The 7,962-nt window shown below is 43.8% G+C and overlaps 1 pseudogene; it reads left to right on the forward strand.

The window, feature by feature from the left end:
* The first annotated feature begins 4,264 nt into the window (after positions 1–4,264).
* LOC129557104 (interferon omega-1-like) lies at positions 4,265–6,078 on the forward strand (annotated as a pseudogene).
* Positions 6,079–7,962: the final 1,884 nt, after the last annotated feature.

The raw sequence follows: 7,962 nt of genomic DNA on the forward strand, positions 1-7,962 counted from the left end.
ATTTTAGTTCACTGATTCCTAGAATGTCTATGTTCACTCTTGCCATCTCCTGTTTGACCACTTCCAATTTGCCTTGATTCATGGCCCTAACATTCCAGGTTCCTATGCAATATTGCTCTTTATCTTTATAGAAGCATCGGACCTTGCTTCTATCACCAGTCACATCCACAACTGGGTATTGTTTTTACTCTGGCTCCATCCTTTCATTTTTTCTGGAGTTATTTCTCCACTGATCTCCAGTAGCATACTGGGCACCTACCGACCTGGGGAATTCCTCATTCAGTATCCTATCATTTTGCCTTTTGATACTGTTCATGGGGTTCTCTAGGCAAGCATACTGAAGTGCTTTGCCATTCCCTTCTCCAGTGGACCACATTCTGTCAGACCTCACCACCATGACCCATCCATCTTGAGTGTCCCCACACAGCATGGCTTAGTTTCATTGAGTTAGACAGGGCTGGGGTCCATGTGATCAGATTGGCTAGTTGTCTGTGATTATGATTTCAGTGTGTCTGCCCTCTGATGCCCTCTCGCAATACCTACCGTCTTACTTGGGTTTCTCTTACCTTGGACGTGGGGTATCTCTTCAAGGCTGCTCCAGCAAAGCACAGCCACTGCTCCTTACCTTGGACGAGGGGTATCTCCTCACAGCCTTTGCAGCCAAAGATGGAGAAGCTCTATACAGTCAGCAAAAACAAGACCAGGAGCTGACTGTGGCTCAGATCATGAACTCCTTATTGCCAAATTCAGACTTAAATTGAAGAAAGTAGGGAAAACCACTAGACCATTCATATATGACCTAAATCAAATACCTTATGATTATACCATGGAAGTGAGAAATAGATTTAAGGGACTAGATCTGATAGAGTACCTGATGAACTATGGATGGAGATTCATGACATTGTACAGGAGACAAGGATCAAGACCATTCCCATGGAAAAGAAATGCAAAAAAGCAAAATGGCTGTCTGAGGAGGCCTTACAAATAGCTGTGAAAAGAAGAGATGTGAAAAGCAAAGGAGAAAAGGAAAGATACAAGCATCTGAATGCAGAGTTCCAAAGAATAGCAAGGAGAGATAAGAAAGCCTTCCTCAGCGATCAATGCAAAGAAATAGAGGAAAACAACAGAATAGGAAAAACAAGAGATCTCTTCAAGAAAATTAGAGATACCAAGGGAACATTTCATGCAAAGATGGGCTCGATAAAGGACAGAAATGGTGTGGACCTAATAGAAGCAGAAGATATTAAGAAGAGGTGGCAAGAAAACACAGAAAACCGTACAAAAAAGATCTTCACGACCCAGATAATCATTTGGTGTGATCACTCACTTAAAGCCAGACATCCTGGAATGTGAAGTCAAGTGGGCCTTAGAAAGCATCACTATGAACAAAGCTAGTGGAGGTGATGGAATTCCAGTGGAGCTATTTCAAATCCTGAAAGATGATGCTGTGAAAGTGCTGCACTCAATATGCCAGCATATTTGGAAAACTCAGCAGTGGCCACAGGACTGGAAAAGGTCAGTTTTCATTCCAATCCCAAAGAAAGGCAATGCCAAAGAATGCTCAAACTACTGCACTATTGCACTCATCTCACACGCTAGCAAAGTCATGCTCAAAATTCTCCAAGCCAGGCTTCAACGATACGTGAACCTTGAACTTCCAGATGTTCAAGCTGGTTTTAGAAGAGGCAGAGCAACCAGAGATCAAATAGCCAACATCTGCTGGATCATGGAAAAACCAAGAGAGTTCCAGAAAAACATCAATTTCTGCTTCATTGACTATGCCAAAGACTTTGACTGTGCGGATCACAATAAACTGTGGAAAATTTTTAAAGAGATGGGAATCCCAGACCACCTGACCTGCCTCTTGAGAAACCTATATGCAGGTCAGGAAGCAACAGTTATAACTTGACATGGAACAACAGACTGGTTCCAAATCGGGAAAGGAGTACACCAAGGCTGTATATTTTCACCCTGCTTATTTAACTAATATGCAGAGTACATTATGAGGAACGCTGGGCTGGAAGAAGCACAAGTTGGAATGAAGGTTGCCAGGAGAAATATCAATAACCTCAGATATGCAGATGACACCACCCTTATGGCAGAAAGTGAAGAGGAACTAAAAAGCCTCTTGATGAAAGTAAAAGAGGAGAGTGAAAAAGTTGGCTCAACATTCAGAAAACTAGGATCATGGCATCTGGTCCCATTACTTCATGGGAAATAGATGGGGAAACAGTGGAAACAGTGTCAGACTTTATTTTTTTTGGCTCCAAAATCACTGCAGATGCTGATTGCAGCCATGAAATTAAAAGACGCTACTCCTTGGAAGGAAAGTTATGACCAACCTAGACAGCATATTAAAGAGCAGAGACATTACTTTGCCAACAAAGGTCTGTCTAGTCAAGGCTATGGTTTTTCCCGTGGTCATGTATGGATGTGAAAGTTGGACTGTGAAGAAGGCTGATCGCCGAAACTGATGCTTTTGAACTGTGGTGCTGGAGAAGACTCCTGAGAGTCCCTTGGACTGCAAGGAGATCCAATCAGTCCATCCTAAAGGAGATCAATCCTGGGTGTTCATTGGAAGGACTGATGCTAAAGCTGAAACTCCAATACTCTGGCCACCTCATGCGAAGAGTTGACTCATTGGAAAGGGCTGATGCTGGGAGGGATTAGGGGCAGGAAGGGGACGACAGAGAATGAGACGGCTGGATGGCATCACCGACTCTGTGGACATGAGTTTGAGTGAACTCTGGGAGTTGGTGATGGACAGGGAGGCCTGGCGTGCTGTGATTCACGGGGTCGCAAAGAGTCGGACACGACTAAGCGAATGAACTGAACTGAACTGACTAAACTTGGTCTGAGCAGCGAAGCCTTTCCCCTCCAGCTGCCAAACCCGCTGAAACAGTCTCAGAACTCGCAAACTTCCTAATAAAACCGATAAGAAGACATCGTTCGCCCTCTCGCGGCCTCTTAGAGAAGCGTTCTCCCAGGACCGGGCGAAAAATAACAAAAACCCTTCGCTCATTGATCAGTGGTGTCCGCGCGCCGCCTGGTGGCCTTCCAGTGAATCACGGAAACTGTATCAGTTTAGTTCAGTCCAGTTCAGTTCAGTAGTTCAGTCCTGTCAGACTCTTTGCGACCCCATAAACCGCAGCAAGCCAGGCCTCCCTGTTCATCACCAACTCCCGGAGCCTACCCAAACTCACGTCCATTGAGTCGGTGATGCCATCCAACCATCTCATCCTCTGTCGTCCCCTTCTCCTCTTGCCCCCAATCCCCCCCAGCACCAGGAATTTTTCAAAAGAGTCAGCTTTTCCCATCAGGCTGCCAAAGTATTGGAGTTTCAACTTCAACATCAGTCCTTCCAATGAACACCCAGGACTGATCTCCTTTAGGATGGACTGGTTGGATCTCCTTGCAGTCCAAGGGACTCTCAAGAGTCTTCTCCAACACCACAGTTCAAAAGTATGAATTCTTCGGAGCTCAGCTTTCTTTATAGTCCAACTCTCACATCCTTACATGAACACTGGAAAAACCATAGCCTTGACTAGACGGACCTTTGCTGGCAAAGAATTGTCTCTGCTTTTTAATATGCTGTCTAGGTTGGTCATAACTTTCCTTCCAAGGAGTAAGCGTCTTTTAATTTCATGGCTGCAATCACCATCTGCAGTGATTTTGGAGCCCAAAAAATAAAGTCAGCCACTGTTTCCACGTTTCCCCATCTATTTGCCTTAAAGTGATGGGACCGGATGCTATAATCTTAGTTTTCTGAATGTTGAGCTTAAGCTAACTTTTTCACTCTCCTCTTTCATCAAGAGACTTTTTAGTTGCTCTTCACTTTCTGCCATAAAGGTGGTGTCATCTGCATATCTGAGGTTATTGATATTTCTCCCAGCAATCTTGATTCCAGCTTGTGCTTCTTCCAGCCCAGCGTTCCTCATGATGTACTCTGCATATAAGCTAAATAAGCCAGGTGACAATATATAGCCTTGACGTACTCCTTTTCCTATTTGGAACCAGTCTGTTGTTCCATGTCCAGTTCTAACTGTTGCTTCCTGACCTGCATACAGGTTTCTCAAGAGGCAGGTCAGGTGGTCTGGTATTCCCATCTCTTTCAGAATTTTCCACAATTTATAAGTAAACAGTTTCCCAATAAACTGTGGAAACTCTGTATGGCAAGATCTGATTGCTAGTGGCAGGAGTGATGCTCTGCTCCATCCCTGCTTGTCCTCTTGACAACAAAGAAATCTTCATATGTTTGAGACAGATGAAAATGATCCCCTCGCAGTCATGCCTAGGGCTCAGACACGACTTCAAGTTTCCTTGAAGAAGAGAGAATATCACCCCAATCCAGATGACTCAAGGCACCAGTTATCACCAATGGATGCTCCAGCAGATCTCAACCTCTTCACCATGGAGAGCAGCTGTGCTGCTTGGAACAGCACCCTCCTTGACAAACTACTCTCCAGCTTGAATCAGAGCCTGGAACAGCTGGAAGAAGTGACTCTGGATTGTCCAGATTTGGGTACTGCTGTCCAGAAATATATTCAAGGAATCCATCTCTACCTGAAGGAAAAGGAATACAACCCCTGTGCCTGGAAGGTTGTCAGAGTGGAAATTGAAGATGCCTTTCCCTCATGTAAGAATCCTCAAGAAAAGTCAACAGATAAAATGAAAATTACATTTGTGACACTCTCCACTCAATCAGACTGGTGTTTGCTTAAGCCTCCAAAGTGATCATCTGTTTGCTTACAAGGTGAAAAATGCCTGAAATGAAAATCACAATTTTACAAAAATATTTAGATAGAGAAACACAATCTCTTTTCTTTAATAAACAATTTTATAACATAACGGAAGAGATTTTTTATGTGTTTTGTGGCTATTTGCTATTTTCAACATATGAAATTTATTTTTTTATGGAAATGTTTTTAAGAGAGTCTGTTGTTAACGGTATTTGTCAGTTAACCTAATGCTTAGCGTCTGTAACAGCTAAAAGCAAAGTGTCAGGAATTTGATTCTAATGGACACTTTTCTTTCCTTTTTGAAGAGCACAATGCAGGCCTTCTTGATCAGGTGAATCTTCTAGCTTGCTCTCCTCTGAACCGTGAGTTGAGGACCGTAAGTCCCCTTGTTTTGCATTTTTTCCATCATCAACATGTGACTCTGAATTTCTCTGTAGCACTTGAATCTATTCTCCTTGAAGGCAAAGAGAAAAGTCTGGTGGATCACATGGGATGCTTCCAAGGACCAGGACTAGATGAGGTAACAGCACTTCTCACATCACATGGCCTGGACTTATCCTCATGGGAATCTTATTGCAAGGAAGTTGGGAAATAATTGGATGATTAAGATAGAAGGGAAGTTCAATGCACAGGACCATTTTTCCATTCTTCCACTATCTGTCCTAATGGAGCCCTGGGTGGGTGTGCAAGGAGAAAACCAATGTTCTTCACAGTTTCAGCTTGGGGAAATTGACAGAGCTGCCACTCAGAGTTCAAAGCATCATAGACTATTTGAAGGAATCATTCAGGTTGTCTCCCAAAGGCATAGGCTAATGAGGAAAACATCTACAAGTGTAGACAATGTGTTTCCTTACTACCTGAGGGAGACAAGGAAAGAGTGATCAGGCAGCTCTTGCAAGTACTTGAGAATCACTGAACTAAAAGTGGACAGCGGGTCTTCCACTCACCACACCTTCCAAATATTGAAAATGCAAACTCTAATAAAATATTCCTATAAATGATCTTTAGAAAAATGCCTCTCACCATATCCACTGTAACTTCCCTTGTGGAACCGTGAGGAATCTTAAAGTATCTTTGGATTTTTGTCTTCTCACATCCTGTCTATCTAGGAGACGCTGGTGTTCTCTTTCTCCTATCATTGCCGTCATTGTGAATTGATGTTACAGAAATATGGATTGAGCTCAAGGCATGAGAGGACTCAGACCAGATGTCTAAAAATGGGGTTGAGTTGGATGTGCCTCTCCCTTTAGCTATTTTACGGACTCCTGAGAGGTATTCTGAGGACACAGTAGATCGGGCCAGATCTCACTGTTTGGGCTTCTTCAACAAAATGGCATAGACTGAGTAGTTTGTAAAGAGCAGAAATGTATTGCTCACAGTTCTAGAGTCTGGAATTCTAAGATCTGGGTGACAGCTTGGCCCAGTTCTGGTGAGAGCCTGCTTCAGGTCTCACACTGTAGAGTTCTTTCTTGTATAATCACAGGACCGGAGAGGGAGGGATTTATATCCACATCTTTTATAATCCCATTATAAAATCCCATTCTTGAAACCTCCATACTCATACCCTAATCACGTCACCTGATAAAATCACTCTGGGGATTAAGACTTCAGGATAAGAATTTTGTAGGGACTGAAACTTTCAGACCAGAAAGGTCACTGAAGGCTACATACTTGACATCTAGAAGAGAGGATATAGTCGTGCTGAGTAAATAAAGAGAATGAGCAATTTCTCATTTCTCAATTTCTGCCAAAGGAGCAGACAAAGGACTCAGAATCCAAACTCTGATTTTGAACCTGAAGTAAGAGTTTAATTCTCAGATGCCAAATTTTGGAAATCAGACTGGAATGGAGCCCACCATCCCATGGAGAGGAATGAAGATACAGGATGAAAATGGCCATTCATCATTCTTTGTGAGGAATCTCCAAAGAATATCAGGATACAAGGAGTAATTGCCACATCAGTAAGGACACAGCAAACAGTGATGTGGTAAATTGTCTGGTTGCTGTTCACTGTGAATCAGGGAGAGCTTGAGTTCAGATACATGGCTCAGTAGATGACACCAGGCTTGTTCTTTTCTGTCATGATCTAGTAGAGGACAAATTAGAGACAAGGCATCCTCCCGTGCGTCAGAGGTGTCTGAGTCTTAGTGATCCCGTGGACTGTATCCTGCCTGGCGCCTCTCTTCACGGGATTCTCCAGGCAAGAATACTGGGGTGGTTTGCCACGCCCTCCTCCAGGGGATCTTCCTGACCCAGGGATTGAACCCATGAATTTTTTGCATTGGCAGGTGGGTTCATTATGACTGGCACCACCTGGGAAGCCCAGGCAACAGCTGAAAACTGTGCTGCTCTTGCCACTTGAATCCCTCGAGCTACATGCGCCTTCAAGGAAACAGAATCCTAGTGGTTTCATCAATAAACATAGCAGGCATTATTTTTTCTAAGAAATAATTTTATTTATTTACTTATTCATGGCTGTGCTGGTCGTCCTTGCTGCTAGGGCTTTTCTCTGGTCGCAGTGAGTCGGGGCGATCCTGCAGTTGCAGTGAGTGGGCTTCTCAGTGCGGTAGCCTCTCTTGGTACCGAGCACAGGCCTAGAGCTCTTTGGCGTCAGTGGCTGTGGCACATGGGCTCGGTCGCTGCAGCTCCCCGGCTCTGGAGCACATGCTCGATCGTTGTGGCTCCTGGACTCAGTTGCTCTGCGGCCCCTGGGATCTTCTCAGGTCAGGGATTCGACTGGTGTCTCCCGCATTTCAGGCAGATTCTTTACCACTGAGCCACTAGGGAAGACCCTAGAAGGCATTACTGATACCGGTAGGAGTCGAGGAAAATGATTAGCTATTGTCTATTACAATCCTAGCAGATAGGTTCCAAAGGAAGCAAAATAGCTCAGTAATCTGTAAATGGTAGGAGGAAATCTGAGAAACTGCTCCAGTGGAAACTGCTTGTTGCTCAATTATACTGGGCCTGGTGCCAAAGAGCCCAGAGACAGTGAGACGGAGTCTGGTCACTACAGAGCGGATTTGTCAAAGATGCTCACAACCTATTGCCTGAAGTTTGGAACATAGAGGCTGAGGCAACAGCAAATTCACTGTAAAAAAAAAAAAAAAAAAACAATTCAGAAGCAGAACCGAAAGCTAATTCTTCCCATGAAAAAAAAATCAATATTTATCCAGTTCTGAATAAATCACAAAGGTGGTTTCCTTTTGTTTGAAAAGAACAG

This window comes from Moschus berezovskii, chromosome 7, assembly GCF_049115385.1.
Source record: "Moschus berezovskii isolate FMDL1 chromosome 7, NW_MosBer_1.0, whole genome shotgun sequence".
Classification (NCBI taxonomy): Eukaryota; Metazoa; Chordata; class Mammalia; order Artiodactyla; family Moschidae; genus Moschus; species Moschus berezovskii.